This window comes from Erpetoichthys calabaricus, chromosome 11 (assembly GCF_900747795.2).
Source record: "Erpetoichthys calabaricus chromosome 11, fErpCal1.3, whole genome shotgun sequence".
Classification (NCBI taxonomy): Eukaryota; Metazoa; Chordata; class Cladistia; order Polypteriformes; family Polypteridae; genus Erpetoichthys; species Erpetoichthys calabaricus.
The window spans coordinates 54318141-54341720 of record NC_041404.2 but is presented as its reverse complement, the minus strand read 5'-3'; the positions used below and the strand labels follow the sequence as shown (position 1 = coordinate 54341720).

The 23580-nt window shown below is 44.6% G+C and overlaps 1 protein-coding gene across 1 annotated transcript in view; it reads left to right on the top strand.

Annotated features, from left to right (window-relative positions):
- Positions 1-23580, top strand: part of gria1a (glutamate receptor, ionotropic, AMPA 1a) — a 421062-nt gene that overhangs the window by 21932 nt on the left and 375550 nt on the right.

The window sequence follows — 23580 nt, the reverse complement described above, 5'->3', positions numbered from 1 at the left end:
TGCTGGTAAATTTATGATACACTATATTGCCAAAAGTATTGGGACCCTGAATTCCGGTGTTCCAATCACTTCCATGCCCACAGGTGTATAAACTCGAGCCCCTCGGCATGCAGACTGTTGGCTTCTACAAACATTTGTGACAGAACGGGTCGCTCTCAGGAGCTCCATGAATTCAAGCCTGGTACCCGTGATAGGATGCCACCTGTGCAATAAGTCCATTTGTGAAATTTCCTCGTGACTAAATATTCCTCGGTCAACTTTTTAGTGGTACAGGGTGTCCCACTCGGGAGTACAACTTTAAAAATGCGAATTACTCGTGAACGCGTGAACGTAAAAGGCAAGCTTTAAAAACTGAGCATACCTGTATTTAGTGGAAAACAAGTCCACATTACAAAAGGTGCTGAAAATGTCCTCCCCCAACGTCCGCGCACAAGGAAACGCGACGCTCCATATTTGAGAATGTCCTCTGCAACATGTCACTGTCGATGGAAACAATTTCACGCTCGATGTTTGCTTTCAGTTGTTCGATGGTCCTGGGTTTGCTTGCATAAACCTTGCCCTTTAAATATCCCCATAGGAAAAAATCTGGGGGAGTTAAATCGGGCGATCGAGGTGGCCACAAACCTTTCGAGATCACCCTGTCTCCAAAAAACGATCAGATCTCTTCCATACTAGCATGAGAGGTATGGCATGTTGCCCCGTCCTGTTGCCCCGTAGCAGTGCCCGCTATAGTGCCCGCCTCTTTATGACACAGAATCAATTCTTCATTAAATAAGGAATATTTTGAACCTTGTTTCATGATGTTACATGTACGCGTTGCAGAGTAATTCACATTTTTAAAGTTGTACTCCCGAGTGGGACACCCTATATTATAACAAAGTGGAAGCAATTGGGAAACAACAGCAACTCGGCCATGAAGTGGTAGGCCACGTGAAATCACAGAGTGGGGACAGCGCATGCTGAGGTGTGCAGAAGTCACCAACTTTCTGCAGAGTCAATAGCTACAGACCTCCAGAAGCTCAAGAACAGTGCAGTGTAGAAAGAGAGCTTCATGGGATGGGTCTCCATGACCGAGCAGCTGCAGCCAAGCCTGACATCACCAAGTGCAATGCAAAGCATCGGAAGCACAGGTGTAAAGCCCACCGCCCGCCACTGGACTCGAGAGCAGTGCAGACATCTCCTCTGGAGTGATGAATCACGCAATCCGATGGACAAGTCTGGCCAGGAGAACAGGATTCGCCTGACTGTATTGTGTAAAGTCTGGTGGAGGGTGGGATTATGGTGTGGGGTTGGTCTTGGCCCCTTAGTTCCAGTGACAGGAACTCTTAATGTTTCAGCATACAAAGCCATTTTGGACAATTTCATACTCCCAACTTTGTGGGACCAGTTTGGTGGATGGCAACATGACTGGGCACACACCAGTGCACAAAGCAAGGTCTATAAAGAAATGGAGGAGCGAGGAACTTGAGTGGCCTGCTTAGAGCCCTGACCTCAACCCGACAAAACACCTTTGGGATGAATTCGAGCGGAGACTGTGAGCGAGCCAGGCCTTCTCATCCAACATCAGTGCCGGACCTCACAAATGCTCTCCTGGTCACAAATTCCCCTAAACACACTCATCCTACACCTTGTGGAAAGCTTTCCCAGAAGAGTTGAAGCTGTTAGAGCTGCAAAGGGTGGGCCAGCGCCATATTAACTACTTTCAGGGCTGATGTTGACTTTTGTCGAAATTTAGGGGTAGAGGATGGTAATCGGGGCGGCACGGTGGCGCAGTGGGTAGCGCTGCTGCCTCGCAGTTGGGAGACCTGGGGACCTGGGTTCGCTTCCCGGGTCCTCCCTGCGTGGAGTTTGCATGTTCTCTCCCGTGTCTGCGTGGGTTACCTCCGGGCGCTCCGGTTTCCTCCCACAGTTCAAAGACATGCAGGTTAGGTGGATTGGCGATTCTAAATTGGCCTTGGTGTGTGGATGTGTTTGTGTGTGTCCTGCGGTGGGTTGGCACCCTGCCCGGGGATTGGTTCCTGCCTTGTGCCCTGTGTTGGCTGGGATTGGCTCCAGCAGACCCCTGTGTTCGGATTCAGCGGGTTGGAAAATGGATGGATGGATGAATGTGTAATCGACTGTAAACTGCAACAAAACTCACCCTTATGGTTTAGTTCTACTCTTCTTTGCTTGAAGGAAAGGTATGTATCTTTGTTGATTTGACCTTGTGCATGAGCAGTGAAGAGCAAACAACCTCTAAAATGGCAGCAACAGACTAAAACAAATGTGCAAAGCAAAATACTCCATGGATATTTTACGTATTATTGCTGAATCAGACTCTGACTTTTCAGACTCTGAGTTTGATGCAAGTGATCTGGAGATGGAAAACGAAAGTGAGGTACCAGGATCAGCCTCTCGGTCCCCAGTAATTGTGGTGCTGAACACGTTCGTGTAGCGGATATGCTTACAGCAGCATTCACCTAGGAGGACCACCACTTGTGATGACAAGAGGTACAAACCACATTGTGTCACATTGCGACTGTCACTGTCATCCACCTGCTATGTGAAGACAGAGGGGTAGCCGGCCTGCCGTGCATTCCTGATGGCCATCGAGATTCATGCTGCTAGAGATGCTGAACTGGCACCAGCAGCAGCCACAGCATGTAGCAACAGATGATTTATGTGTGAAAACCAGTGCATTGGGTGCTTTTCAGAAAAACTGAATTTTTTGGAAAAAATATTCAGCCCTCAAAGAGTTAAAGCCTATGTATGAAGAAGGGGATGGCATTAAAGTTCATGTGTGTGTAAAGGTAGGCGTCCCAGTAGGCTACTTTTGGCCATATAGTGTAGTTGTGGTAATAATCAATAAAGAGGTTTGGGGCAGCCTCCCGTATAATTGAGAACTGGTTGCTGATTGTAGGAAAAAGGTAGCTGCAAAGGTCTTTACAGACAAGAGTCCACAACAGAACAGAGAAGGTTAGGAAACATGGCGGATATACAGTTGAAAAAGCAGGAAGAGGAGGGATATTGGGACCGGATCCAGAAATGAGGTCATCGGGCTGCGACTCCTTAGGATGTGGAAATTACGTCATTAGGAGGTGGGTTCTTCTGGGGTGGAACCAGAAATGACTTCCTGAGAGCCAGACGGCATTTCCCGCATTTGGTCTGCGGGGAGATAAGAGAAAGGATTAGTGCACTCTGCCACCCCCTGGTCTGACCGGGAATGACCTTCTTCTGAGCCCTTTAGCTGCCTCCCATGCGCACGTGTGTGACATAGCTGCTATTGAATGGAGCACAAAGCAGAGCATAGAAGGAAGATTTAGAACAGGATTTGTTTCCCATTAAAAGCCACACATTTCCAGTATTTAATTGTGCAGATTGCAGCAGAACATCTGAAATTTTTAGTCTGTTAAGCTTTTTAGTTATACTGTCTTTTGCCTAACTGATCTAATTAGAATAATTTAATTCAAGTTTACTGTCCCACCAAGGTAGTCCCTGACTTTTGGATGAAGTCTCAGGGATCTCTCAATGTAACCTAATTAAGGATAATCTAATGTTCTATGTACGGACCTATTTATATTAGACTAGTCATTTAGCCCGTTACAATAACAGGCGCTAGAACAGTAGTGCATAAAACATTAGTAGGAACAGTCTATATTAAATGGCAAGGGACTTTGACCTCATTCTTTTTGTTGGTCGTATTTTTCTTTCTTTCAGCCTTTCTTTTGTTGATGTTTACTTGCTGAGCTGACCGTTCTTCGTGGGCTGCCGCCGTGTATTGTGTGTCTTTAATTTTCTGTGACAGTAATACTGTCTTGTACGGCTCTATTCAATAAGGGGTGTGCACAAAAAGGCGAGCTTCAAAAGGGCGACCTCAATTGAGCGCGGCGAATAAAGGCGTTCGTAGATAATTTAGTTCAAATGGCTCTGGAATATGTGAAGAGCAACAAAGGTGCAGATCTTTATTTACGCGCCCTTTATTCGCTGCACCCAATTGAGGTCGCCCTTTTGAGGGCTCGCCTTTTTGTGCGCGCCCTTATTGAAGGATACCATCTTGTACGTCCGCTGGCTTGTACGTCCGTAATATACCTTTAATTTTCTCTTGGCGGGTAATACAGGGCGTGCGCTGTCGGTAATATGCCTTTAATCTCCTCTGACAGTAATACTGGCTTGTATGTGGCTGTAATCTGCGTCACTGTATTGTGTACCTTTAATTTCCTCTCGCAGTTAATACTGGCCTGTATTTCCGTATAAATGCCTCTAACTTTCTCTGACAGTAATATCGCGCATCGCATCATGCCCACGCATGCGCACTTCACCAGAAGACACCCACACAACGGACACCTGGACGCAGATAGGGATTTTTTATATATAGATTTGTATATTCATACACTCTAAAGGTATTGTCTAACAAAGGATTGTTAGCACACCCATGATTACAATGTAAGGTGGTTGGAGTGCTCTGAAGGTGTCCTTGTTAAGTACATTTCTTATTGTTGGAGCCTGAAGAAACCTTTCAGTTATGAATGCTGAAGTAGAAACCAGGACTGGAATTTTACTATCAGTTCATTTGAAGCCCAGTACTAAAATTGAAAGTTAGGTAGTGCCATGCCACCTCCTGCTTTAGACTTCTGTAGGCTCGCCTTTTGAATGAGTGGCCATTTCAAATTCCAGATGAATGATTCAAGATTCAAGAGTATTTATTGTCATTTCATCCATATACAGTAGTACAGCATACAGTGAAACGAAAAAAAACGTTCCACCTAGGGACCATGCTGCTACATAAAACCAGTGGCGTAGCGTAGTGGGGTCGGCAGGGGCGGCCCGCTCCGGGGCGGCACTTTTAGGGGGCGGCAAAATTTCACAATATATAATAATAATATCTTGTAAAAATTTGAACCATACCTAAATAAGGGGGGCAACGGAATTTTCCTCCGCCCCAGGCGGCTGACACCCACGCTACGCTACTGTATAAAACACAGGACAACGAAGAATCCATGACACATGAACATAAAGACATATAATATATAACAAGGTGCATGTGAGTCAGATGTACAACCGTGTGCAACACTGCAGAACAGAACAAATATATCAGATATCAGTCCGGTCCATGAGTGTTCAGGAGTCTGACTGCTTGAAACTATTACACATTCTGGTTGGAGGTGACGGCCCAAATGCTTCTGTACCTTTTTCTCAATGGCAGGAGTGTAAACAGTGAATGTGAAGGGTGTGTTGGATCATTCACAATGCTGGTGGCTTTGCGGATGCAGCGTGTGGTGTAAATGTCCATGATGGAGGGAAGAGAGACACCGATGATCTTCTCAGCTGTCTTCACTATCTGTTGTAGGGCTTTGTGATCCCTGACTTTCCAAACCAGACAGTGATGCAGTTGCTCAGGGTGCTGTCTATGGTTCCTCTGTAGAATGTTGTTAGAGTAGCTGGTGGAAGATGGGCTTTCCTCAGCCTACGCAGGAAGTAGAGCCGCTGCTGGGCTTTCTTGGCTAAAGAGCTGGTGTTGTGGGACCAGGTGAGGTTCTCTGCCAGGTAGACACCCAGGAATTTGGTGCTATTGACGACCTCCACAGTTGAGCCATCAATGTTCAGTGGCAGATATTCACTCTTAGTCTTCCTAAAGTCAACAAACATCTCCTTTATTTTTGTCCACATTCAGAGACAGGTTATTGGCTTTACACCAGTCCGCTAACCGCTGCACCTCCTCTCTGTATGCTGACTCATTGTTGTTGCTGATGAGACCCACCACAGTCGTGTCATCGGCGAATTTTATGATGTGATTAGAGCTGTGAGTTGCAGCACAGTCATGAGTCAGCAGTATGAACAGTAATGATGTTTCTTAAGGAATACTAGAGGGATTTGCCCCCTACTCGCTTCGCTCGCCCACACCCCAAATCCCCCCCATTGGGGAGCACACTTCACTTCGTGTCAAGGGTGGGGGGCTTAACGCACACTAAGGAGATGCAGACGGATCAGCTGCTAGCTTGCAGCTGCTGCTGCTGTGCTGCGTGATCTGCTTGTCACGCCGCGCATCAATCATTTAAAACGCCTGTACAGCAGTTGTCCTTTTTGTCTCACTTCTTTGTCTTGCAGGACGTTAAAGTGTCTCTGAAAAATTGTTTGTAAGTAGGGCGTGACGTGCAAGTAGTCTCGTGAGACTTGAAAGTGTCACTCCGAGATGATCACGTCTCAACCCTAGATTTTTTTATATAATAGATAGATGTATACAGAAACGCTAGAGCATCTGAGGGAGAATTTTTTTCATTTGTTTAGTGTTAATTCTCTATGCAAAGGTGAGATGGAGGGTGGACCTTTTGTTAACATCTTGTTCGATTTTATCCATGGTGCTTCCAAAATTGTATTGGAAAAGATCTTGTGATGGTTATCCCCTGGTATTTAAACTGGTTTCATATTCTAAATCTAGCATGCTGTGCTTGAGGATTCACGCTCGAAAAGTGTGATGAATTTTAAATTCAGAACTATTGTGACATTCTCCTAACATGTTTAAGATTAATGGTAAAGATAATATATAAAACACCACATCGTCAACAATATAGTGATATTTTCTATTTGCGTCTTTCTCTGATATTCTCTTCTTATCTTTGGTTTCTCCCAGAGATGTATAGCCAGTGGTTCAATGGCTAATGCAAAAAGCATTGGTGATAGCGGGCAACCTTGTCATTTACCTCATTCTGAGTATGTGTTATTGATGTGGACTGAGGCTTTTGAACTAGTACAGGGTAGTTTAATAAATGCAGATATATAGGGGCCCAATAAATCAGTGTAGTTCAGTAAACAGGTAATTTTGTTCAACTCTATCAAAGGATTTTTCTACATCCAAAGATAGTAAGATTTTTTTGTGCGAGTATATTACATTCAACTATCGCAGAATATTGGACGCTGAGTATCTGCCTTTAATAAATCCAGTTTGGTCTTATGATATTACTAAGGGAGGCACTTTCCCAATCCTTCTAACTAAGCCTACATCCACTCTAGTCTGTGAAAATGATCTCCGTCCTCATTAGGATTTTCACATTGTTCACAAAAGAGTTTTCGTCCATAGTAAAATGACCAAAAAAGCATCCGATGCAGTCATTTGTCTACACTGGGCATGTGCAAAACATAGACGTCTTTAACTGGGCATACTTAGTGCAATTTTAAGTGTAATTTGTAGTTTCCATCTGATATACTGAGTTGACCTGAGTTTCAGCTTCATAGGCCATCGTTTCTCATTCAGTATGAGAGTGGCTTGTGAGGCCTGATTGCATCTTCTGATTGGGCTGTCGCGTGATTGTAAGAATTTCTGTCACGTCAGAGATTTCAGTTGGCCATCTTGTCGTGTCTGCAGCCTCACGAGACGACCTTCTTTAACTTTTGTGAAAACCCATTGTTTAGATACCACTCTGAAGGTCCGATTTCCATTTATAGTCTGAGCACCCACGTCATGGCCTATCAGTGAGACCGAGCATGCTGGTGCAGTTTGAGCACCACTCTAGCGTGCAGTGTTCTTGTTTATGCACAGGCCACTCCCGGTCTCCCCTTTTCCCTTTCCTTTCTCTGCTCCTTCTTTTCTTTCCGTTTTCTTTCTCTGTCGTTCCCCCGTTCCCCTTTGCCATGCAGGCTCCTCTTATATTGGCTCGATTGGGCCTCAGGTGTGAAATGCCGCTACCCTCGAGGTATGAATAAGACACCCATCTGATATGCGCAATCCTAATCATCTCCGAATCGTAGCTTCACTCGCGAACACCCGCACCTGACTGGACGCGATTATTTAAAATCCTGCTCAACGCCATGGACCACTCTTATCACAGGTTTGACCCCAGATCACTCGAGCTATGGGGCACCTTCACTACCCACTACAACACTGTACTGCCATGATAGAAAAAGCAATTCGAAATTGCTGGCAAGAAGTAAACACCATTTGAATGTCAGACAACTGCATTTCTCCCCCTGTAATTCTGCATCAGTACAATGGAGACATGACATTTACTCATTACGGCGATGGCAGAGGGAGCCAATATTGAAAAGGAAATGAAGTCTGCAGTGCTACTCATTATTACGTCTAAATGTGCACAAATGGCAGGGTGGGATTGCAGAGAAAGCACAAGGTACTGTAATGTCATTTCTCCGTTGCCTTGGGCAGGTACACATTCTTGTAGTAAATTCGTTTGGAATTGGATTTGTTCTTGTATAAAATGAGTTAAGGCGTCGTTTTAATTGCTCCCATAAAGAAAACAATGGCACCTTAGACTTCACACCATGCAGAGCTATGCCATTATGGTTGTGGGAGACGAGAGTGGGAGCCGGGGAATGTCTTTAGGCTACAATGCACAATGCTATTATATCAATGGGAAGAATTCCAAATAAAAATAAACGACCAAAAAGTCGGTGAAGTTATTGGGAGACATGGACCTCCTGAATGTCAGGAACAAATGAGGGGAACACCCATCCAAGTTTGCAGATCAAGTGGGACAGCAATGAAAAAGACTGGTGTGCCTGCCATAAGACACAATCTGTCTTCCATTTCACATTTGGAAATTTCTAGAATGATAATAAACACGGGTCACTGAGATTTGGGACGTTCAGATCGTGGACTGTAGAGGATGCTTATTGGACAGGGAGGTGATGGCAAAAAAACTCAATGGTCACTTAAGCTTTCAAAAGTCCTCTGCTGAGAAGGGAGAACCTGTCCAAACGGGTGACCACCTTGGCAACACTCCATCAATCAGGTGTTTGTGATAGAACGGTTAAAGCCTTGTTTATACTTACCATTGCACAGAGGAGACAAAGCAATGACAAAGTGTTAACTGAAGTAAGAAATTAAGGAAAAACACATCCTTTTAGACAGGAGCTCAGAACTGAACTGAACTCAAAATGGCCAAACTTCTGGTCATATAGGTTCTAGGCAGGAAGGGCGAGTCCAGGAAAAGGATAGCAAATGTGACATCAGTGATGAAATGGCTGTCAATCTTCCATCCTGCAGAGGGAGGAAGCAAGATGGCAATAGAACACAGTGCCAACCCTTGCTTTGGCCCTTACGCTGCCTCCTTTCCTCACTCACGTATGGGCAGCACGCAGACCCCACAATAATCCATCCATCCATCCATCCATCCATTTTCCAACCCGCTGAATCCGAACACAGGATCACGGGGGTCTGCTGGAGCCAATCCCAGCCAACACAAGGCACAAGGCAGGAAACCAATCCCGGGCAGGGTGCCAACCCACCACAGTACACACACAAACACACCCACACACTAAGCACACACTAGGGCCAATTTAGAATCGCCAATCCCACCTAACCTGCATGTCTTTGGACTGTGGAGGAAACACACACAGACACGGGGAGAACATGCAAACTCCACGCAGGGACGACCCGGGAAGCGAACCCAGGTCTCCAGGTCTCCCAACTGCGAGGCAGCAGCACTACCCACTGCGCCACCGTGCCGCCCCCCCCACAATAATGCACGTGATTAACCCAAAATACATTGACTCCTGTTGCGGCATGTTTACTTGGCATGTTGATATTTTCCTAGTCAATAAGTGACAGTGTGTGGTCAGTGTCACAGAGCTAATAATGTCACAGCAGAGGATATGAGACTTTGATGTTGAAGAAGAGTTGCGCTCTGCTATTACTGACTTTAAGAGGAAGAAATGGAAAAAGTGAAATGTTGGGCTAATTGACCAAAGGGGAAATGTGAGTGGGTGACCTACATGATGAACATATGCATCGCAAATGTTTTTGGAAGTCTTCTTTAAATTACGATGACATGTTTTATATTTATATATACAGTTAGGTCCATAATATTTGGACTGAGACAACTTTTTTCTAATTTGGTTCTGTACGTCACCACAATGAAGTTTAAATGAAACAACTCCGATGCAGTTGAAGTGCAGACTTTCAGCTTTAATTCAGTCGGGTGAACAAAACGATTGCATAAAAATGTGAGACAACTAAAGCATTTTTTGAACACAATCCCTTCATTTCAGGGGCTCAAAAGTAATTGGACAATTGACTCAAAGGCGATTTCATGGGCAGGTGTGGGCAAGTCCATCGTTATGTCCTTATCAATTAAGCAGATAAAAGGCCTGGAGTTGATTTGAGGTGTGGTGCTTGCATGTGGAAGATTTTGCTGTGAACAGACAACATGCGATCAAAGGAGCTCTCCATGCAGGTGAAAGAAGCCATCCTTAAGCTGCGAAAACAGAAAAAACCCATCTGAGAAATTGCTTCAATATTACGAGTGGCAAAATCTACAGTTTGGTACATCCTGAGAAAGAAAGCAAGCACTGGTGAACTCAGCAACGCAAAAAGACCTGGACATCCACGGAAGACAACAGTGGTGGATGATCGCAGAATCATTTCCGTGGTGAAGAGAAACCCCTTCACAACAGCCAACCAAGTGAACAACACTCTCCAGGGGGTCGGCGTATCGATAGCCAAGTCTTCCATAAAGAGAAGACTGCATGAACGTAAATACAGAGGGTACACTGCAAGGTGCAAGCCACTGATAAGCCTCAAGAATAGAAAGGGCTAGATTGGACTTTGCTAAAGAACATCTAAAAAAGCCAGCACAGTTCTGAAAAAACATTCTTTGGACAGATGAAACCAAGATCAACCTCTACCAGAATGATGGCAGGAAAAAAGTATGGAGAAGGCGTGGAACAGCTCATTATCCAAAGCTTAGCACATCATCTGTAAAACACGGTGGAGGGAGGCAGTGTGATGGCTTGGGTGTTCATGGCTGCCAGTGGCACTGGGACACTAGTGGTTATTGATGATGTGACACAGGACAGAAGCACCCAAATGAATTCTGAGGTGTTCAGAGACATCCTGTCTGCTCAAATCCAGATAAATACAGCAGTCAAATTGATTCATGATACAGATGGACAATGACCCAAAATATACAGCCAAAGCAACCCAGGAGATTATTAAAGCAAAGAAGTGGACAATTCTTGAATGGCCAAGTCAGTCACCTGATCTTAACCCAACTGAGCAGGCATTTCACTTGTTGAAGACTAAACTTCAGACAGAAAGGCCCACAAACAAACAGCAACTGAAAGCCGCTGCAGTAAAGGCCTGGCAGAGCATTAAAAAGGAGGAAACCCAACATCTGGTGATGTCCAGGAGTTCAAGACTTCAGGCTGTCATTGCCAGCAAAGGGTTTTCAACCAAGTATTAGAAATGAACATTTGATTTCCAGTTATTTAATTTGTCCAATTACTTTTGAGCCCCTGAAATGAAGGGATTGAGTTTAAAAAATGCTTTAGTTGCCTCACATTTTTATGCAATCGTTTTGTTCACCCCACTGAATTAAAGCTGAAAGTCTGCACTTCAACTGCATCTGAGTTGTTTCATTTCAAATTCATTGTGGTAATGTACAGAACCAAAATTAGAAAAAAAGTTGTCTCTGTACAAATATTTATGGACCTAACTGTACATTGCATAGTTTTACTGTCAAATAATGTACTCTTTGCATTATTTGACAGTAAAACTATGGAACATTCCATGATCTGCTACTCGCTACTGAAGAGGGCCCCGTGGCGGATGTTTGCCGAATGGCAGACCAACCACATGCATTACCCATACAATCAGGTTGGGACTCAGACTACGAATGCAATGAATATATCCTCTTTAATAAAATCCCTGTGTGCGTCCAGGTGTCCGTGTGTGGGGTGTCTTCTGGTGGAGTGTGCATGCGCGGGGCACGGTGCGATGCGCGATATTACTGTCAGAGAAAGTTAGAGGCGTTTTTACGGAAATACAAACCAGTATTACTGCGAGAGGAAATTAAAGGTACACAATACAGTGACTCATATTACAGCCACATACAAGCCAGTATTACTGTCAGAGGAGATTAAAGGCATATTACCGACGCGCACGCCTGTATTACCGCCAGAGAAAATTAAAGGTATATTACGGACGTACAAGCCAGTGGACGTACAAGACAATATTACTGTCACAGAAAATTAAAGACACACAATACACGGCGGCAGCCCACGAAGAACGCTCAGCTCGGCAAGTAAACATCAAGAAAAGAAAGTCTGAAAGAAAGAAAAATACGACCAACAAAAAGAATGAGGTCAAGGTCCCTTGCCATTTTAATATAGACTGTTCCTACTAATGTTTATGCACTACTGTTCTAGTTATTGTAACGGGCTTAATGACTAGTATATATATAATACTGTGACGGGATGGCCGAGGTCCATGCCTGGCCGGGACGCTACTCCACCACATCTGCCAGGGGGACAAGGATGGAAAGCCCAATATCAAACCTGTGGACGCTAGATGGCAGCCTCCCTGGGTTGCAGCAGTGCCTCGGACTCCCCCAGGGCTCCATGGGGGTTTCAGTTCTGTGCAGCTCTGTGGGGTTCCACAGATGCCGCCAGGGGGTGCTTCAGCAGGAGCTGCTAGCCCCTTTTGGGCACTGGTTTCGCCTTCCCCAGAAGTGCAGCTGGATGTCGCCAATAAATGCTGCCACCACCATCCTTCTCTGTAGGGATGTTATTGGCCTGGTGATGAGCGGTGCCTGGTTGCCTCCAAACGTGATGCCTGGCATTCACACCAAAGAGTTCAATCTTTGTCTCATCAGACCAGAGAATTTTCTTTCTCATGGTCTGAGAGTCCTTCAGGTGCCTTTTGGCAAACTCCAGGTGGGCTGCCATGTGCTATTTACTAAGGAATGGCTTCCGTCTGGCCACTCTACCATACAGGCCTGATTGGTGGATTGCTGCAGAGATGGTTGTCCTTCTGGAAGGTTCTACTCTCTCCACAGAGGACCTCTGGAGCTCTGACAGAGTGACCATCAGGTTCTTGGTCACCTCCCTGACTAAGGCCCTGCTCCCCCAATCGCTCAGTTTAGATGGCCGGCCAGCTCTAGGAAGAGTCCTGGTGGTTTCAAACTTCTTCCACTTACGGATGATGGAGGCCACTGTGCTCATTGGGACCTTCAAAGCAGCAGAAGTTTTTCTGTAACCTTCCCCAGATTTGTGCCTCGAGACAATCCTGTCTCGGCAGTCTACAGACAATTCCTTTGACTTCATGCTTGGTTTGTGCTCTGACATGAACTGTCAACTGTGGGACCTTATATAGACAGGTGTGTGCCTTTCCAAATCAGGTCCAGTCAACTGAATTTACCACAGGTGGACTCCAGTGAAGCTGCAGAAACATCTCAAGGATGATCAGGGGAAACAGGAGGCACCTGAGCTCAATTTGGAGCTTCATGGCAAAGCTTGTGAATACTTATGTACATGTGCTTTCTCAATTTCTTTATTTTTAATAAATTTGCAAAAATCTCAAGGAAACTTTTTTCACGTTGTCATTATGGGGTGTTGTGTGTAGAATTCTGAGGAGAAAAATGAATTTAATCCATTTTGGAATAAGGCTGTAACATAACAAGATGTGGAAAAAGTGATGCGCTGTGGATACTTTCTGGATGCACTGTACCTGTATATTGGATAGTAGGGGGGCGCTCCAACTCCCCAAACACCCAACACAAGCAGGCTCAGGACACAAGTTCAAATCACAAAGCAGAAATTGCTACCAAAGTGGCTTCTACAAAGCACCAAATTAGATTTCTGAATACTTCTATGAAGGCAAGATTTCATTTTTTTTATTTTTAATAAATTTGCATACCTTTCTGAAAATGTTTTCATGTTATCATCATGGGTTACGGAGTGTAGATTAATAGAGGAAATGGCAGATTCATCCATATAAAAATAAAAGTGTGTGGAAAGTGAGGGGGTCTGAATTCTTCATGAATCCTCTGTGGATGGTGACCTGGTGGCTTTTTGGCTAAAGATCTGCGCTGTTCAAATTCTGAGGCTGCCAGAAAGGTTTCTACTTCCATTGGGCCCTTGAGCAAGACCATTAATCTGAAACTTACTCCAGCGGCATAGTACAATGGCTGACACTGCACTCTGACAGCCAAAGGTCACGCGAAAAAGACAATTTCCCCACAGGGATTAATTAAGGATATCAAATCGAAATCAAAATTTGAACTCTTTCACCAAGTGTATGTGAGGCAGCAGAAGTAACCACTGTGGAATAAATGCTGTCCTTATATTCTAGTGATATTTTGGACCATTTTTGGGCATCCATCTATGGGTGTGGGTGGTGTTTATAATAAAATATTCCTTTTCCCTTTAAAATGTGAAATGTTCAAAGCGTGATGGGTGCAGGCAGTCAGCTGTACTCCGATCACTGGGCCGTCCGGCGTCTTCTGGGAATGAACAGGCCGCTCCGTCCAGCTCTTTCAGATGGCAGATGAGTCATCCATTTGTAACACCGACTTACTAGTGATGATGAGGGAGGGCTCTTATTCATTCACATGGCTGAATGCTTCTTGTCCATTGACTTTGTTGATAGCTCCATCAGCTCCATATTTCCTACACTCTGGAGATAATGTGCAAGGTAATATTTTAAGGTGTTATCAGATCACCTAGCATGTGATGTGCACCTAACATGAAAGGTACCAACTAGCCTCGTAGGATCTTTTCTTAATGGGGGATTGGAAGAAATGTTTAAACCAGGCTAAAAACGAGAATAAAAACCACAGCAGTCATTGGGTCAAATGAGCCTGGCACAACTCCTTCCATATCTCCCCAGCTAACCAATGGCTTGCTCAGCTGGCGGAGACTTCAGCAGCCATGGCGCTCTCACTACTGAACCCCCTCTTGGCTGCCTCCGTCGGTGTCTGCTGGACCGCTCGGGGCTGGTTGTCCTCTCACCCTCCTTCTCGCACATGCAATCGTCCCTCACATTCCAGCAGAGGACGCCACCTTGATTGTACCCACTCATCACACAATCAGTGGGTAAAATCCATCCCTCAAATGGCAATCCCTTGATCCGATACGGGACTCTGACTGCGCTGACCTCTCTCTCTCTCTTGATCTCAATCTCTCTCAATCTCTCTCTTTCTATCTCTTGATCTCTCTCTCTCTCTCTCTCTCGATTTCAATCTCTCTCTCTCTCGATTTCAATCTCTCTCTTGATCTCGATCTCATTCTCTCTCTCTCTCTCTCTCTCTCTCTCTCTCTCTTTCTCTCGATCTCGCTCTCTCAGTCTCCCTCTCTCTCGATCTCAATCTCTCTCTTGATCTCAATCTCTCTCTTGATCTCGATCACGCTCTCTCGGTCTCTCTCTCTTGATCTCTCTCTCTTGATCTCAATCTCTCTCTTGATCTCAATCTCTCTCTTGATCTCGATCACGCTCTCTCGGTCTCTCTCTCTTGATCTCTCTCTCTTGATCTCAATCTCTCTCTCTCTCTCTCGATCTCGTTCTCTCTCGATCTCGTTCTCTCTCTCTCTCTCTCGATCTCGTTCTCTCTCTCTCTTTCTCGATCTCACTCTCTCAGTCTCCTTCTTTCTCTCTCTCAATCTCTCTCTTGATCTCGATCTCGCTCTCTCTCTCTCTTGATCTCAATCTATCTCTTGATCTCGATCTCTCTCGATTTCATTCTCTTTCTCTCTCTCTCTCTCTCTCTCGATCTCGCTCTCTCAGTCTCCCTCTCTCTCGATCTCAATCTCTCTCTTGATCTCGATCACGCTCTCTCGGTCTCTCTCTCTTGATCTCTCTCTCTTGATCTCGATCTCGCTCTCTCTCGATCTCGTTCTCTCTCTCTCGATCTCGTTCTCTCTCTCTCTCTCTTTCTCGATCTCGCTCTCTCAGTCTCCTTCTTTCTCTATCTCAATCTCTCTCTTGATCTCGCTCTCTCTCTCTCTCTCTCTTGATCTCTCTCTCTCTTGATCTCGATCTCTCTCTCTCTCGATCTCGCTCTCTCAGTCTCCCTCTCTCTCGATCTCAATCTCTCTCTTGATCCCAATCTCTCTCTTGATCTCTCTCTCTTGATCTCTCTCTCTCTCTCTCAGTCTCTCTCTCTCTTGATCTCGCTCTCTCTCCCATTGGCTCATCCTCTTGCACTGCCCCAATGTTCCACTCTCGTTCTGCAAGCCTCTTTCCTATCTCCTTCCTTCTTTTCCATCTCCCCCCTCTTCTGTGCCGGCCCATAGTTATATGGCTCCTTGGGCGCAGTGTCTCAATCACGCACCTGCAGGAAGCCAATGAAGCAATTGAGAACAATCACACCCTCACATACAGGTTCGACTCACCCCAATTACCTCATCAACTCTCCGCGGTTGCGCAAGCGCGCCCACGGTAGACTGATACGGCCATTGGATTATTTAAAAAGCCAGCCGCGGACCCACTACATCACACAGACCTGACCCGTGTCCAGGTCATTCTTCAGTAGATCATTGCCTATCAGATTTGTAACTGCCATTTTCTTATGTTGGATTGAAGTTGAACAATTGTAGTGTAATAATAATGCAAGTTGGTTTAATGCTTATATGTATGGGAAAACGTTACTCCATTGTGACGATGCAGGTTCGGCTCCACGCTCCCATCGGCTGTTAGGGATCCCTTGAACCCAACACCATCGGTAATGTCACCGATGAGCTAGACAGTGAGGCAATAAACAATTGAGCAAGGGGATGGTTTAAAAGTGCAAAGTGCTTTTATTAAAAGACAATCAAAACAATCCGTGTTCTAATAAAGTGCAGTAGTGCATTTAATAAATATTTAAACAAATAATACTTAAAAACAGTTGTGAAGTGGAGGTTTAAAATACACAAAAACAACAATCCTTTAACACGAGGTTAAAACGTCAACAGGAAGCAGTCTTTAAAAACAGATGACAATCCCCGGTGCTTCTTCTCTGTCAGCGTCAGTGTCTCACCTGCTTCTCCCATGCAGGCTCTGCAACAGGCGAGACGCTCCTAATGCAGCTGACCTTCTCTACACTGTCCTGCTTCAGCTGTTTGGCTCGCCTCACGGACCTCTGGCTCCAGTAGGCTCCTACAGACAGCGACTTGGGTTCCACAGCGACCATAGCGCACACGCTGGGGAATACACACCCCAAGCCCCAACTCCCGCTGCCTTCTGCGGAGAGTCATCCACCTTCCGGTCACTCTTGCCCTTCAGAATACTCTGCGAGAGTGACCACTGCTGCTACTCCTCGGGTGTCGGCCATACACCCAGGCTACCTGTACAGCTGCCCACGAGCCTACACTCGTTCGCTCTCTCACACCGACTTTCTCCTCCTGCTACTTCCTGCCGTCTCCTGCAACCTCCGTTTCTTTCCCTTTTACTTCTTCTTAACCTGCTCGCGCTTCTCTATATATGCGGAGAGGACATGGCAGCTGCAGCTCATTAGCCACAGGAACGAGCACGGATGTGGGCAGTCTCTCACCTGTGCACTTAGGTGAGAAACGCCCACACCGCAGATCGCCCTGCGGCTCGCTACAGTTACCACGCCCCCTCGCTAAACCGCCAGTGCGGCGATTATTTATTTGAAACAAAACAGCCTTTGCTGGGAGAGCTGTGGACCCATACTCCACATTCATACAATTTAAATTGTCTGTAGGAGTGCATTAAAAGTATGAATATGTATTATGAGACAACCAACTGTTACACATCTGGTTATGCTGGAGAGTTAATAATGGGCCTTGAGTTTAATTGTGGTTAATTCTATAGAGTGCCCGAGCGGGTAATCCTTAGGGTAAAATTGAGAGAATTCTTATTAACCCTTTAACCGCCAACTCCCTAAATATTCCCCATGCCAGGAGAAATCTGAACAATTTTCGTTTTTTTACTTTATATTTATTCAAGCAGTATTTACCTGCTGAAATACCTGCTGAAATGTTTCAAATAAATGGTCAATCAAAGGACGTAGCTTGAACAAACGGTCACGGTTTGGATCTTTCATATCTGGCTCAGATAACGGGCAGCAGTCCAGTTGAGCTGCTGGGGATACACCCACTCATTGCCATCATCCGATGCGTCGTCATTCACAGTATCATGCAGCGCACGTTGCTGATCATCATTGTCGCTAAAATCTTCTTCAGAACTGCTACAATCATGATCAGAATTATTGTCCAAAATCGCCTGCAAAACCTCACTTGAAGTCAGTTTACGTTTCGCCATATTCACAGCTTTCACTTTCGAGTCACATCACGTGAGCGGCCAATACAACCGCAGAGTTGTCGAAATACAACGTAGTAATAATACCCACGCCAAACTGTCAGTTATACTACGCGCCAGGCATTCACATAACCACAGGCAAATGTGCCGGATAATTCCGTCAGTAAGGCGTCAGCAATAAAGCTACGATGCTGGATATATCCGGCAGAGGGCGGTTAAGGGGTTAAAGATAAACCACATTTCTGAAATTTTTGCGATACTGTTTAATGTCATCATTGACCTTGTAAATTGCATTTTTTCTTCGGTGAAGTAGAATAAACCCAAGTTGTGTTGGTTTCCACTCAGTTTTTTGTATTGAGTCTCTATTCATGTGAAAAGGTTGTGAGCTGTCCCCAGTAGCGTAGCGTGGGTGTCAGCCGCCCGGGGCGGAGGACAATTCCACCGTCCCCTTATTTAGGTATGGTTCAGATTTTTACAAGATATTATTATTATTTATTGTGAAATTTTGCCGCCCCCTAAAAGTGCCGCCCGGGGCGGGCCGCCCCTGCCGCCCCCACTACGCTACGCCACTGGCTGTCCCAGTTATTTTTTTATTCTTATTTTGGCTTTGCCCCCCGCCCCCAACCATAACCTATTATCTATTGGGAGGAGCGAAAGCTTCAGATTCTGCAAAAACGACGATCTCCAGTTTTCGACACTGATCTCAACGATTTAGGGTCCCCTGATACCGAAAACATGGCTCTCTCGATGACGGCTGTGTGTCTGTCTGTCTATATGTGTGCCACAGTTTCTTGAGGACGGTCTAGAGCTAAAATGGCCGGAAGGGGAAAAATACCAAACTCGAAACTTCAGACTGTTATGAGATGACAATGTGCTGATTCGTTTTTCAGCCAAATCATGCAAGAGAAAGAGACACTCTAGAGGAACCCTCAAATATCGTAATTCTGTAATTAATTATGAATTATTCTCATCAATTACTATCGTAATGACCTATTTTATGATCAGAAAGATCAGCAAGAGAGCGTTAAATAATTACTGAAATGTTACAGAATAGTTTGGGTAACTTGGTTCCGAGGGTGCAAAGCCTATCGACATTCATGTCTGAATTTTTGCATTTTTCTTTCTTCTTCTTCTCTCTCGAGTAAGGACACCTCATTTACTGTTTCCGGGTATCCCAGTAGGGGAGGCACATTGTAAGCCATAGTTACACTCACCAATACTATATGGCAAGATTGGGGCTGAATTTTGGGGTCTTACAGCCTCTTTCTATAGGAGACGCCATTTTGCATAACTGTTGTTAGGGCTGCATCTTGTGTTTCTAGGGGCGTGATCTCCAGGGTCATGACCTCAAGCATGACAGGAGAGTAAAAGATCAGCGGTTTCACCAACCTTTATCCGATCTGCGGATGAATCCTTTAAACTCATAGAAATTCTCTCTTGTTATTGGTATTATTGCCTGGTTTTCGACTTCTTGTCTGAATTTTGACTGTGATTATTGCCTGTCATTTGGGATTCAGTCACTTTATTTAGATTTTATTTGTTTTGTTTTGCCATTTGCATTCATTCTCCTGGTTCGACCCAAAAAAATTTGTTATCTTAGTCCTGGCTCGGTGGGACAGCACACTTCCAGGTCACTACCATGATGGTTATGTACTGATCAATGGGAGAATCGTATTTTCATGATTCATTATTCTGTAATACATTTCTTTATATTGTGTGAGTGTTGTTTTACAGAAAATAAATGTATTGTGTTCACTAGATGAAGTTGTGTCATGAATCTGGGTCACTAACTAAATTTGATTCTCGGTCAATGAATTGTAATCATGGATGACTAAATTTTTGACATAAACTTTGGGATACAGAGCCTAAAAAGAGACAAAGTAAGCATCGGAATCGCTGAGGCACCACGGGGGTCCCTTATATTTTGTCCAAAGTTGGTTGGTAATGAAATATGGTGAAAATAATGAAGGTTTTCAAAATTACGTCAGTTTGACTTAGGTTCGTCCTGAATATCAGGGAGGTCGTCTCTTCGTGAGTTCGAAGTCCGATCTGACAGGATTCCGATGACCAGTTGACTTTATATAGAGAGGCGGAAGCTGAAAGGAGAGAAGTGTTTGTTTGGCTTGGGCCAAAGTGACATCACTGTTCCTCTGGATTGTGTTGCTAGAAATCGGATTAGTGGTGTGTTTGACAAGAGTTCATTTATTTACCTTCGTTGAACTAACACCTTATGCATCACATTGATGACGGTCACTTTATTAACATTAATCGCTTGCCAAGATGCCATTTTTGTTTTGATATGCATGTCACTCCTTTTTGTGTGTTGCTTGTCAGGAGACATTGTCGGGATGCCAGGGTTGGTGATAGAAAATCGCGTCCGCATGCTGTCAGCAATTGTGCCCGAGTCTAGCAACGTTTTCAAATATGAAAGCTTTGGAAAGAAAAGACTAATACTCGGTTTACTGAAATTCTAGCTTTGATTCATTTATGACTTACTGTAGGGTGTGATTTCTGGGGTCACGCTTTCTCGCTCATCTTTCTCCTCGTGACACATTTGTTCAAGTTTCGTAAGTTTCAACCATTTCCCCGGTCCTATTCAACCATTCTTGTCGCTTCGGCACATGCTACAAAATTCTTGCACCTTCTCTTTATTATAAAACTAGCTGTGCCCTGCGGCTCTGCCCGCAAAGTAGTGAAAGATGACAAACTTTAAAAATCAATAAACAAACCGGTATCGCTAGCTAAGTGGAAGCAAAGTTCGCTACAAAGTACGCTACAAAACATGGCCAGAGGTAGAACAACGCAAACGGAGGCTGGCACATGAGTGAGGAGGGCCCTGCCCGGCTCCCCACTCCTGACGTCACGCTTTTCTCTCCCCTCGGCCTGCGGCCTCTCTCTTGGATCTGCACAAATAAATCAATACAGCAAGAAAACTTTGATACTTCATGTGATGAGAAAATCAACCGGAATGTTCAAGCAAATTATGGAAAAACATCCGATCTAAATCTGTTAAGTAGTTCTCTCGTGAAAGCATACAGACGGACAGACAGATGCTGGATTATATATATATATGATGGATGTATATATATATATATATATATATATATATATATATATATATATATATATATATATATATATATATATATATATATATATATATATATGTATAGTATATTGTGGTGGATTGCCGGCTTTCGATTCCGGCTCTCAACCCCAGGCTGCCAGGAGGAGCTCTCCCAACAGCGTGAACGTTCCCCAAGTTCCAGCAGGGACTCATGGACTATGTAGTTTTTATATGCAGCCCTGCTGGATACCTTGGGGGCCACCAGGCGTCGCTGTAAGGGGGCTCGTAGGCTCGCATGTGCCCTATAACCCGGGAGTACGTCAAGGTCACGTGACGGGAAGAAACGACGTGCTCCCGGGGTGAAGAAGGACTTTTTATCTGACCCGGGGGTGATAAGAAATCACATGGACTGTAAGATGGGAAACACTTCCGGGTCAGGGAATATAAAAGGACGATGGGAAATCCCAGACGTTGAGCTGAGCTGGGTGGAAGGGTGGCAACGCGTCTGGGAGTGTGGAGGATTATTGTATTGGTATGTTTTGTCAAGCGATATGCTTCCTGCATGGTGCTTCAAATACTTAAAAGCTCGAGCGTCACGTATTGATTTATAATTGTTTGTTTTTCACTGTCTCTCTCTCTCTCTCACTCTCTGTGACATTCTGTGCTCCTGACGGAGGGGGTGTGAGCAGTGGGGGGGCTGTTCGCACCACTAGACGATACGGACGCTCCTCTAAAAAAAATGCTGAAAGGCTACCTTTACATTGCTCCCTTCCTAGCAGCTGCGTTGTCCAGCGGTGCTTTGCATACTTAAAAGCCCAAACAGCCCTATTGATTTGTTTGCTTTTCTCTCTCTCTCTCTCTGACATTCTCTGCTCCTGACGCGCACTCCTTTGAAGAGGAAGATATGTTTGCATTCTTTTAATTGTGAGACAGAACTGTCATCTCTGTCTTGTCATGGAGCACAGTTTAAACTTTTGAAAAAGAGACAAATGTTTGTTTGCAGTGTTTTGAATAACGTTCCTGTCTCTCTACAACCTCCTGTGTTTCTGTGCAAATCTGTGACCCAAGCATGACAATATAAAAATAACCATATAAACATATGGTTTCTACTTCGCGGATTTTCACCTTTTGCGGGGGGGTCTGGAACGCAACCCCCGCGATAGAGGAGGGATTACTGTATATATATATTGTGGAAAGCCAGCCCCCGGACACAGACAGACAGACACCAGAATGTCCAAAAGCACACTCCTTTATTTTCTTCACAGCACCACAATGCCTTGTCCCAGCACTCTTCTTTCTTTCTTTCTTTCTTTCTTTCTTTCTTTCTTTCTTTCTTTCTTTCTTTCTTTCTTTCTTTCTTTCTTTCTTTCTTTCTTTCTTTCTTTCTTTCTTTCTTTCTTTCTTTCTTTCTTTCTTTCTCTTTTTTTAGACCTCCACTCCCCTCCTCACAAGCTCTGTCTCCTTCCTTCCAACTCCGGCTCGTCTAATGGAGGGAGGCGGCCCTTTTTCATAATGACCCGGATGAGCTCCTGGTGCTCCATCTGACGACACTTCCTGGTGTGGCGGAAGTGTCAGGAGAGCACCCGGAAGCACTCTGGGTGCCCCTGGGATTTCTTCCGGCAGCATTTCCCCTCGACATAAAGGTCAGACATTTCTCTTTTCTGAATTTGCACTGCTGGATAATTAGTTTGGTTCTACACATATCTTACCGTATTGCAAAATTCAGAAACATTTTTACCTACGAATGTCCTTCTTATTTCCATAGGAATTGGAATAACATTCTAAACGTCTCAGTGAATGTGTCAGGAAAAAAAAAATTAAAATCTTCCTGAATATCTACAAGTAACGTCTAATTTTACTGTTTTGAAGCAGAACATAAAACAGGATTTGTGTTTTCAAAGAGGTATCCATAGCATACATATCCATTGTTGAAGACCCCTGACCCCCTGAAGGGTGGAGCTCACTCTTGTCAGAGTTTGCAAAGAAATTGTTTTCTGTATGAATATTATAACACTGATAAAGCAAACCCAGTAACCCATATTCCTGTAACACCCACTATGGGTCACCAGTGTAGACTGGTTAGGCATACTCCCCGTGACCCATCCAAAATCTTTGTGAGGGTCGTCCTTTGACCCCAAACTGAAAATCATGCTTTACATGAATGTATACTGTACATTAGGCAGTTCTCCTTGTTCTCCTTGTGTCATGGTGGGTTTCCCCTCTCTGTCTTATCCCCCCAATAAGTCAAAGTTGTGCAAGTTTTATATTGGTTGGTGACTGAATGTTCACCCAGTGTGTGTGTGTGTGTGTGAGTGGGATCTGTGACAGACTTGGTGTCCTGTCCAGGGTGGGCTCTTGTCTTCCATCTGCTGCTTCTGGGCTAAGATCCAGCCCCCATGATCTCGAATCCGTTTAAGCAGCTTTTAAAATGTTATATAAATTCAAATAAGAAATGAGTATTCAGATTAGGAAGAAGAAGAAAAAAACACAATGCCTCCCAGGATGACAGCACTAATTATCATGTCAGAGATGAAATTTAATTAAA